Below are 11,927 nucleotides of genomic sequence, written 5' to 3' on the forward strand. Positions count from 1 at the left end.
AGACAGTGTTGGGCCTCCAAGAGCAGAGGTTTGTAGAACAGCGAGCAAGTTTCCCTTAAGTGGATCACCCAAGGTTCATCGAACTCGGGGAGGAAGAGGTCAAAGATATCCCTCTCATGCAACCACTGCAACCACAAAGTAAGAAGTCTCTTGTGTCCCCAACACACCTAATAGGTGCACTAGTTCGGCGAAGAGATAGTGAAATACAGGTGGTATGAATAAGTATGAGCGATAGTAACGAGCGCCGAGAAAAGTGCTTGCTAGCGTGTAGTTGATGGTGGTAATATTGCGGACGGTAGAGATGCGATAAAACGAGTAAACAAGCGGCGATAGCGATGTTTAGGAACAAGGCATAGGGATCATACTTTCACTAGTGGACACTCTCAACATTGATCACATAACAGAATAAATAGATAGATGCTAGACTCTACACTCTCTTGTTGGATGATGAACACCACAAACTGTGTAGGATTACACGAACCCTCAATGCCGGAGTTAACAAGCTCCACAATATTCAATGTTCATGTTTAAATAACCTTAGAGTGCATGACAGATCAACATAACCAAACCAAGTACTAACATAGCATGCACATCTGTCACCTTCACGCTACGAAAGGAGGCATAGATCACATCAATACCATCATAGCAATAGTTAACTTCATAATCTACAAGAGATCACAATCATAGCCTACGCCAAGTACTACACGATGCACACACTTGTCACCATTACACCGTGCGGGAGGAATAAACTACTTTAATAACATCACTAGAGTAGCACACGAGATAAATTGTGATACAAAACACATTGCAATCATAAAGGGATATAAATAAGCACTTCACTATGCCATTCATAACAGTGAATAAGTATTACGTGAAATATAGCCTAAGAGACCCACACGGTGCACACACTTGTCACCTTTACACATGTGGGACAAGGAGTCTCCGGAGATCACATAAGTAAAACCCACTTGACTAGCATAATGACATCTAGATTACAAGCATCATCATATGAATCTCAATCATGTAAGGCAGCTCATGAGATTATTGTATTGAAGTACATAGGAGAGATGAACCACATAGCTACCGGTACAGCCCCGAGCCTCGATGGAGAACTACTCCCTCCTCATGGGAGACATCAGCGTTGATGAAGATGGCGGTGGTGTCGATGGAGGAGCCTTCGGGGGGCACTTCCCCGTCCCGGCGGCGTGCCGGAACAGAGACTCCTGTCCCCCAGATCTTGGCTTCGCGATGGCGGCGGCTCTGGAAGGTTTTTTCTGGTTTCGTCGAACGTCTCAGGGTTTTCGCGACGGAGGCTTTAAATAGGCGGAAGGGCAAGGTCAGAGGGGGTCTGGGGCCACCAGACACTAGGACGGCGCGCCCCCCTCCTGGGCCGCGCTGCCACCATGTGTGGGCCCCCTGTGACCCCTCTCTGACGGTTCTCGGGCGTTCTGGAAGCTCCCGGGGATTCTAAGATCTTCGGTGTTGATTTCGTCCGATTCCGAGAATATTTCCTTACTAGGATTTCTGAAACCAAAAACAGCGAGAAAACGAGGAACTGGCCCTTCGGCATCTCGTCAATAGGTTAGTTCCGGAAAACGCATAAATATGACATAAAGTATGCACAAAACATGTAGATATCATCAATAATGTGGCATGGAACATAAGAAATTATCGATACGTCGGAGACGTATCAGCATCCCCAAGCTTAGTTCCTGCTCGTCCCGAGCAGGTAAACGATAACAAAGATAATTTCTGGAGTGACATGCCATCATAACCTTGATCATACTATTGTAAACATATGTAATGAATGCAGCGATCAAAACAATGGTAATGATATGAGTAAACATCTGAATCATAAAGCAAAGACTTTTCATGAATAGTACTTAAAGACAAGCATCAATAAGTCTTGCATAAGAGTTAACTCATAAAGCAATAAATCAAAGTAAAGGTATTGAAGCAACACAAAGGAAGATTAAGTTTCAGCGGTTGCTTTCAACTTATAACATGTATATCTCATGGATAATTGTCAACATAGAGTAATATAACAAGTGCAATATGCAAGTATGTAGGAATCAATGCACAGATTCACACAAATGTTTGCTTCTTGAGGTGGAGAGAAATAGGTGAAGCTGACTCAACATAAAAGTAAAAGAAAGGTCCTTCAAAGAGGAAAGCATCGATTGCTATATTTGTGCTAGAGCTTTTATTTTGAAAACAAGAAACAATTTTGTCAACGGTAGTAATAAAGCATATGTATCATGTAAATTATATCTTACAAGTTGCAAGCCTCATGCATAGTATACTAATAGTGCCCGCACCTTGTCCTAATTAGCTTGGACTACCGGGATCATCGCAATACACATGTTTTAACCAAGTGTCACAAAGGGGTACCTCCATGCCGCTCTGTACAAAGGTCTAAGGAGAAAGCTCGCATTTTGGATTTCTCGCTTTTGATTATTCTCAACTTAGACATCCATACGGGACAACATGGACAACAGATAATGGACTCCTCTTTAATGCATAAGCATGTAGCAACAATTAGTGTTCTCATATGAGATTGAGGATATATGTCCAAAACTGAAACTTCCACCATGATTCATGGTTTTAGTTAGCGGCCCAATGTTCTTCTCTAACAATATGCATGCTCTAACCATTAAAGTGGTAGATCTCTCTTACTTCGGACAAGACGGACATGCATAGCAACTCACATGATATTCAACAAAGAGTAGTTGATGGCGTCCCCAGGAACATGGTTATCGCACAACAAGCAACTTAATAAGAGATAAAGTGCATAAGTACATATTCAATACCACAATAGTTATTAAGCTATATTGCAAAGGTAAAGAATGAAAATTTTAAAGGTAGCACTCAAGCAATTTACTTTGGAATGGCGGAGAAATACCATGTAGTAGGTAGGTATGGTGGACACAAATGGCATAGTGGTTGGCTCAAGGATTTTGGATGCATGAGAAGTATTCCCTCTCGATACAAGGTTTAGGCTAGCAAGGTTTATTTGAAACAAACACAAGGATAAACCGGTGCGAGCAAAACTCACATAAAAGACATATTGTAAACATTATAAGACTCTACACCGTCTTCCTTGTTGTTCAAACTCAATACTAGAAATTATCTAGACTTTAGAGAGACCAAATATGCAAACCAAATTTAGCAAGCTCTAGGTGTTTCTTCATTAATGGGTGCAAAGTATATGATGCAAGAGCTTAAACATGAGCACAACAATTGCCAAGTATCAAATTATTCAAGACATTTTAGAATTACTACATGTAGCATTTCCCGATTCCAACCATATAACAATTTAACGAAGATGATTCAACCTTTGCCATGAATACTATGAGTAAAGCCTAAGGACATATTTGTCCATATGCAACAGACGGAGCGTGTCTCTCTCCCACACAATGAATGCTAGGATCCATTTTATTCAAACAAAACAAAAAACAAAAACAAACAGGACGCTCCAAGTAAAGTACATAAGATGTGGCCGAATAAAAATATAGTTTCAAGAGAAGGAACCTGATAATTTGTCGATGAAGAAGGGGATGCCTTGGGCATCCCCAAGCTTAGATGCTTGAGTCTTCTTGAAATATGCAGGGGTGAACCACCGGGGCATCCCCAAGCTTAGAGCTTTCACTCTCCTTGATCATATTGCATCATTCTCCTCTCTTGATCATTGAAAACTTCCTCCACACCAAACTCGAAACAACTCATTAGAGGGTTAGTGGACAATAAAAATTAACATGTTCAGAGGTGACACAATCATTCTTAACACTTCTGGACATTGCATAAAGCTACTGGACATTAAATGATCAAAGAAATTCATCCAACATAGCAAAAGAGGCAATGCGAAATAAAAGGCAGAATCTGTCAAAACAGAACAGTCCGTAAAGATGGATTTTATTGAGGCACCAGACTTGCTCAAATGAAAATGCCCAAATTGAATGAAAGTTGCGTTCATATCTGAGGATCACGCACGTAAATTGGCTTAATTTTCTGAGCTACCTACAGGGAGGCAGGTCGAAATTCGTGACAGCAAAGAAATCTGTTTCTGCGCAGTAATCCAAATCTAGTATTGACTTTACTATCAAAGACTTTACTTGGCACAACAAATGCAATAAAATAAGATAAGGAGAGGTTGCTACAGTAGTAACAACTTCCAAGACTCAAATACAAAATAAAAGTACTGTAGCAAAATAAACACATGGGTTATCTCCCAAGAAGTTCTTCCTTTATAGCCATTAAGATGGGCTCAGCAGTTTTAATGATGCACTCGCAAGAGATAGTATTTGAAGCAAAAGAGAGCATCAAGAAGCAAATTCAGAACAAATTTAAGCCTAACATGCTTCCTATAAAAAGGAATCTTGTAAATAAACAAGTTCATGAGGAGCAAAGTAACAAGCATAGGAAGATAGAACAAGTGTAGCTTCAAAAATTTCAGCACATAGAGAGGCATTTTAGTAACATGAAAATTTCTATAACCATATTTTCCTCTCTCATAATAACTTTCAGTAGCATCATGAGCAAACTCAACAATATAACTATCAAATGAAACATTCTTATCATGAGTCTCATGCATAAAATTATTACTCTCCACATAAGCATAATCAATTTTATTAGTTGTAGTGGGAGAAAATTCAACAAAGTAGCTATCATTATTATTCTCATCATCAAATATAGGAGGCATATTGTAATCATAATCAAATTTATCCTCCATAATAGGTGGTACTAAAAGACTACTATCATTATAATCATCATAAATAGGAGGCAAAGTATCATCAAAGTAAATTTTCTCCTCAATGCTTGGGGGACTAAAAAGATCATGCTCATCAAAACCAGCTTCCCCAAGCTTAGAACTTTCTATATCGTTAGAAACAATAGTATTCAAAGTGTTCATACTAATATGTTCCATGGGTTTTTTAATTTTCGCATCAAACCATCCATGTCTTAAATCAGGAAATAGAATAAGAAGCTCATTGTTGTCCATTATGCCAAACTAGTGTAAACAAGAAACAAAAAGATGCAATTGCAGGATCTAAAGGAAATAGCTTCGAGCACACACACAACGGCAACGAGAAAAGTACTTTACACAGGACCGGAGTATGAGAGCCTTTTACCTTTCCTCCCCGGCAACGGCGCCGAGAAAAGTGCTTGATGTCTACGGGTGCTTCTATTCTTGTAGACGAGTGTTGGGCCTCCAAGAGCAGAGGTTTGTAGAACAGCGAGCAAGTTTCCCTTAAGTGGATCACCCAAGGTTTATCGAACTCGGGGAGGAAGAGGTCAAAGATATCCCTCTCATGCAACCCTGCAACCACAAAGCAAGAAGTCTCTTGTGTCCCCAACACACCTAATAGGTGCACTAGTTCGGCGAAGAGATAGTGAAATACAGGTGGTATGAATAAGTATGAGCAGTAGTAACGGCGCCAGAAAAGTGCTTGATGGCGTGTAGTTGATGGTGGTAATATTGCGGACAGTAGAGATGCAGTAAAACAGTAAACAAGCAGCGATAGCAGTATTTAGGAACAAGACATAGGGATCATACTTTCACGAGTGGACACTCTCAACATTGATCACATAACAGAATAAATAGATAGATGCTAGACTCTACACTCTCTTGTTGGATGATGAACACCACTAACTGTGTAGGATTACACGAACCCTCAATGCCGGAGTTAACAAGCTCCACAATATTCAATGTTCATGTTTAAATAATCTTAGAGTGCATGACAGATCAACATAACCAAACCAAGTACTAACATAGCATGCACACTTTGTCACCTTCACGCTACGAAAGGAGGCATAGATCACATCAATACCATCATAGCAATAGTTAACTTCATAATCTACAAGAGATCACAATCATAGCCTACGCCAAGTACTACACGATGCACACACTGTCACCATTACACCGTGCGGGAGGAATAAACTACTTTAATAACATCACTAGAGTAGCACACGAGATAAATTGTGATACAAAACACATTGCAATCATAAAGGGATATAAATAAGCACTTCACTATGCCATTCATAACAGTGAATAAGTATTCGTGAAATATAGCCTAAGAGACCCACACGGTGCACACATTGTCACCTTTACACACGTGGGACAAGGAGTCTCCGGAGATCACATAAGTAAAACCCACTTGACTAGCATAATGACATCTAGATTACAAGCATCATCATATGAATCTCAATCATGTAAGGCAGCTCATGAGATTATTGTATTGAAGTACATAGGAGAGAGATGAACCACATAGCTACCGGTACAGCCCCGAGCCTCGATGGAGAACTACTCCCTCCTCATGGGAGACAGCAGCGTTGATGAAGATGGCGGTGGTGTCGATGGAGGAGCCTTACGGGGGCACTTCCCCGTCCCGGCGGCGTGCCGGAACGAGACTCCTGTCCCCCGGATCTTGGCTTCGCGATGGCGGCGGCTCCGGAAGGTTTTTTCCGGTTTCGTCGAACGTCTCGGGGTTTTCGCGACGGAGGCTTTAAATAGGCGGAAGGGCAAGGTCGAGGAGAGTGCAGGGCCACCGGACACTAGGGCGGCGCGCCCCTCTCCGGGCCACGCCGCCACCATGTGTGGGCCCCCTGTGGCCCCTCTCCGAGCGGTTCTCGGGTGTTCTGGAAGCTCCCAGGGATTCTAAGATCTTCGGTGTTGATTTCGTCCGATTCCGAGAATATTTCCTTACTAGGATTTCTGAAACCAAAAACAGCAGAAAACAGGAACTGGCCCTTCGGCATCTCGTCAATAGGTTAGTTCCGGAAAACGCATAAATATGACATAAAGTATGCATAAAACATGTAGATATCATCAATAATGTGGCATGGAACATAAGAAATTATCGATACGTCGGAGACGTATCACTCCCCTCCGCGAACCCTTTTAATAGGGGTCGTGCGGGGAAATGTTCGGGCCCCTGAACTCCGTATTCGGGCCGTCCCATGTTTTCGGTCACTGATCTGCGCCAATTTCGGCCCGAACCCGTAAATCCGCCGGAAAAGTTCGGTTCCGGCGGGATTTACGGGCTCTGTTAGTGTTGCTCTTACATTACCAACCGACCGTCTAATGATCATCTTTAGCTTTGAGTGGAAACGCGCGCTAAAGATTATGCAAGATTACTCCTAACAGTCGACACTTTCCAACTCTGAGTCTAACACGACTATGCAAGATTATTATTCCTAACATGATAATGACTAGAAACCTATATGCGATGAAGAGTAGGAGCATAAATGGATAGGATAGTTTTCACGCCGAAACTGGGCCCGAATCCGTCTTAAGGGTTTCATATCCGATTTTAAAGAATCCGACGGATAAGGATATTCAATTACGATGTGGTGCTCCGGATACGGTATAGGATATGGTATATCAAATAGCATGCGGATATGGATTATCCAAATTTAATTAGGATAATCCAAAGGTTTTAAGGTGGATAATCCAATTTTTTAGGTCCAAGTTTTTATCCATGCTTGAGTTTTAGCGGAAATTGTGTCTTTTTTTTCTCAACTACACAAGACTAAAAGTTTAGATACCTATCTAAATTTATAAAAACTATAACTATCTACTGATAAGAACATATGTATGACTACTTTTTGTTCTGGTCCAAGTCCGTCCCGTTTTCAATTCGAATCCGCATTCCGGTATATCCGCATTTAAATCCAAAACCGGTCAATATCTGTTCCGATCCTAATCCGGGAATGTGATAAAGGATATGATATGAGCAAAATCCTATCTAATCTGATTCATTTACATCCCTACTGAAGAGAAATCAATTGTCTGAGAGAAACTGGAGAAGATGAAGATATAGCAGGGCATTCACCAAATTAACGGAAAATAAAAATGATGGTGGCAGATGATGTGGCCTCACCAAATTGTTCTGCTCCTACGAAATATTAACGGAGGGCCATCAAGAAAACTGAAACAAAGGCATCACAACAAACTCACATGCAGAATAAACACTTCTCTCTACTCACATGCTCACTAGCAGCTTGAGACTCCTAAGCCATAACTCTCCGGGAGACAGGTCGCACATCTTGTGCAACATCAGATGAAAAATGAGAATACAATTTAATATCTCATCCAGGAACCTTCGTATATCATTCTGCAGTATCTGGTGTTGGAACCTACCTTGATGATTGATATGATACTTTTTTGGGTCAAACTATATTCCTTTTCATATTTATTTATTTTCTTTATCTCAAAAGAACAAAATCAAGACAAAGATGGGGGAATTCTTCTCTTTTTGACTAGAATGTTGAGCAGAACTTCTAATTTGGATTGTGCATAAGATATGAAAACATATTTAATTGCCCAACATTATGTGGATTTTGTGATCCTAAATTGATACCATCCATTTGTATTCAAAAAGCACTTTTTCATCGTTGTGCTTTAATTTGTAGTCATGATTTGAAGAGAACTACAATTCTTTTTGTTGTTAATCGGCATGTCACATTTTTTTCTCTGTGTTCAAATTAACTTGGAACTGCAATTTTTTTATTTTTTTTCCACAACCAATCGGGTTAAAACACACACGAGAATATGCGTTACCCTTTGGTCATGTAATATGCATCATGGTGGCCTAGATTATAGAAGTCAAAGATGGGCATATCCCTCTCTGGAGGTGCATGAGTTATTTTCGAACTCATTATAATAATCACATGATTTTTCCTTATTGGAGGATGATATGTACTTCCTTCACAATATCTGTACAAGAACCTGCCTAGATGATTCATATGTTAGTATTAAGTTTTTCGTCAAACTATATTTTTTCATATTTATTTTCTCTTTTCATCTCGAAAGACCACGACCAAGACGAAGATGGGAAACTATATTGGTTTCAGATTACATTTGTTGGTGAAACTATATTTTGTTTTATCTTCTTAAAAATCATGACCAATATGAAGAAAGGGGAGATTTCTCCCTTTTAGACTAAGACGTTGAGCAATACGTCTCGGAATAACTGACATGCAGTCTGATTGTCCAATATTATTTGGATTAATTATGTGATACAAAACTGATACAATCCATTTCGTATTTAAAAGCACTTGTTGGCCATTGTAGTTTTGTATTTATGGAGAAATCTAGAACCTTATGCTTTTGCTCTTAACCGACATGTCATCTTTTTATATATTTTTTTACGTAGAAGGCAGGTTCTTTGTCAATTTTGCAAAGGTAGACTGTTTTTCTAAGTGTTTAAATAAACTTAAAGTTCCAACTTTGTTTTTTTTCTAGGAACCAGAGGTTCTAAAGCACTAGCATGTGCATTACCCTTTGGTCATGTAATATGCATCATGGTAGCCTAGAGCATTAGATTATAGAAGTCAAAGAAGCCCATATCCCTCCCTGGCGGTGGATGAGCTATTTTCGAACTCACTATAGAACTCGCATGCTTGTTTTTTATTACAGAATGATGTGTACTTGTTTCACAATATCTATATAGGATCCATGCATAGATGATTCATATGTTATTATTAAGTTTGTCGGCAAACTATATTGGTTTCGTGTTTATTTTTGTTCTTCATCTCGAAAACGACCGCGACCAAGATGAAGAAGGGGAGACTTCTTCAGATTATGTCTAAGAACGTTGAGCTTTGACAATTGGGTGCGAATTCAAGGCGGAAGAACAAAGAAGTCAACATGAAAATAAGTTGAACCTTTCTCGTTCGTCAAGAGGGACTTCAACAAAGATGCCTTCTATAATTCAGCATATATAAAATATCCTTCTCAAAAAGGAAAAAAAGTCTATATTATAGAAGGAAGATTTGCACCTTCACATAATAATTATCTACAACTGGGTGTGTTATGTGCACTATTACTACCTGAGTTCAAGTTCCCACAGATTAAATTTAGGCACATATTTACTTTTAAATAATTATTTTTCCAAGTGGTTCACTATTTACATATTTTAGGGAAAACTCAAGAATTGAACTCGAAGGATTAATCATCGTGGGATAATTTTAGTGAACTCCACCTGCTCAAATCTGGATCCAATTTGTCTGTTACAAATGCTACCACATATATAGTGCACGTCCACACATGTACCTGTCCTTGAATTTGTTTTTATCTGTTGCGATTACACTAGGAATTACTAACAGACTCAAATATATTCAAGTTGACTGGAATAGTCATGGGCATTAGCTAAAATCGCAGACTTGGTTCTCTGTATCCGGAACCTGGGAAAGTATTCGGAAACGGCTTGTGTTGCTGCAGTCAAGATCCAGGATAGCACTGTCCCGATAAACCTAGGATGGAGATAGATATACAGTAGCATTACGTCGTTTATTCTAGCTTTGGCTGCCGGTGGTGACTGCACTCGATTTGGACCGCCATCAGAGAGAAAAGTAGGGAAGGCGGCGGCTGCTCACGTCGCCCCTGAGCCGTCTCCGAACCTTCATTTCTGTTTTTAGATCAACGGCGTTGCCCGTCCCGATCCATTTCATAGGAAGCTTCTCTTTATTTTTTTCAGGAGGTCTTAGTTTAATACTGCTGCATGTGAGTGGTTGGCCATAGCTGGAACGACCTCACTATACTACAAAATTTAGTCCAGCAATTAAATAACAAAAATATACCTTTTTGGAATGTGACGCACTCCCAGCTTTGTATGATTAAGAGGAATCTTGAAGCCTGAAGGCACATCGACCTAGCCATGTAGATACGACAAACGGGCAGCGAGAATAACATATTTCCTAAAATGTAATACATCTTAATTTTACTCAAAATCAAACTTTATAGATATACTCCGTACGTCAAAAACTAAACACACCAAGTACAAAAAGTATACATAGTTTGACTTTGACTAAAACTAACATCCACTGCATTTTACCAAATAGGAAGTACATGGCCATCTAGGTACCCCAAAGAAACTATTGACCCTAACACAAAAACCCTGACTACTTATCATCATGATTATCAGATATGCTATACTACCTTCATCCCAAGGCTTAAGGCTTTTTTTTTTTTTTGAAACAAGTAAAGTTTGACCAAAATTTTAGAATTATCTATCAATAAATATGATATTTTGTAGATAGCACATGAAAATATATTTTATTATCTATCTAATAATATTAATTTTGTATTTCGCATGTTAATGATTTTTTTATAAAAACTTAGTCAAACTTAACATAGTTTGACTTTCTGAAAAAAAATATAGGTCTTAAACCTTGGGATGGAGGTAGTACTAACTACTGTGGCAGCTGCAAACGGTTTAGTTGGTGTAGTAAAACAATAGCATCATGTCATGTTTATGCGGGTTTTAACTTGCACTTGGCTCAACCACTCCAAGTTGCAGAAATGTCTTTCGCCCGTGCACGGGACATTCCGTGCGCGTTGTTGCCCTTCGATTCACATTGTATTTTGCTTTGTGATTCGTGTTGCAAGTAACATTAAGTTTCGTTATGTTTTAAAATCTGAAATGTAATGATTCGTGACGAAACACAATGTTTTCGTGCACGGGAGAACCATATCACCACTCTCCTCCAAGCTGAGTGCTAAAGAGGAGATTTCACCGTGCCAATACCGAGGGCTGAATATAGGTGGGTCTTGCGAATACTAACACAATGCCAAGAGCATAAACATGTAATGGTATTCACGCTATGGATAAACTCTTGAGGGTCGATCAGATCCGCTAATTAGATTGTTCATCATACAACTGCCTTCCAGAAGTGTGGGTGATCCATCCTCCATTCGCTGACACTGTCACTACTCGACAATCTTGCAGTTTGCAGCTCACAACCTTACAACCACCAACACTATTGGTGCAAATTCCATGATCGACTAGCTATTAATCCAATGGCCAAAGCACAAAAGATTAAAAATTACAACCAATACATTAGGCCTCAAAGTTCCCATCGGAGCCGCAGAAGAACTCACCCCGGCACTAAACTGTTGGAGATATGCCCAAGAGGCAATAATAAAA

The sequence above is a fragment of the Lolium rigidum genome, chromosome 7 (assembly GCF_022539505.1).
Source record: "Lolium rigidum isolate FL_2022 chromosome 7, APGP_CSIRO_Lrig_0.1, whole genome shotgun sequence".
Taxonomy (NCBI): domain Eukaryota; kingdom Viridiplantae; phylum Streptophyta; class Magnoliopsida; order Poales; family Poaceae; genus Lolium; species Lolium rigidum.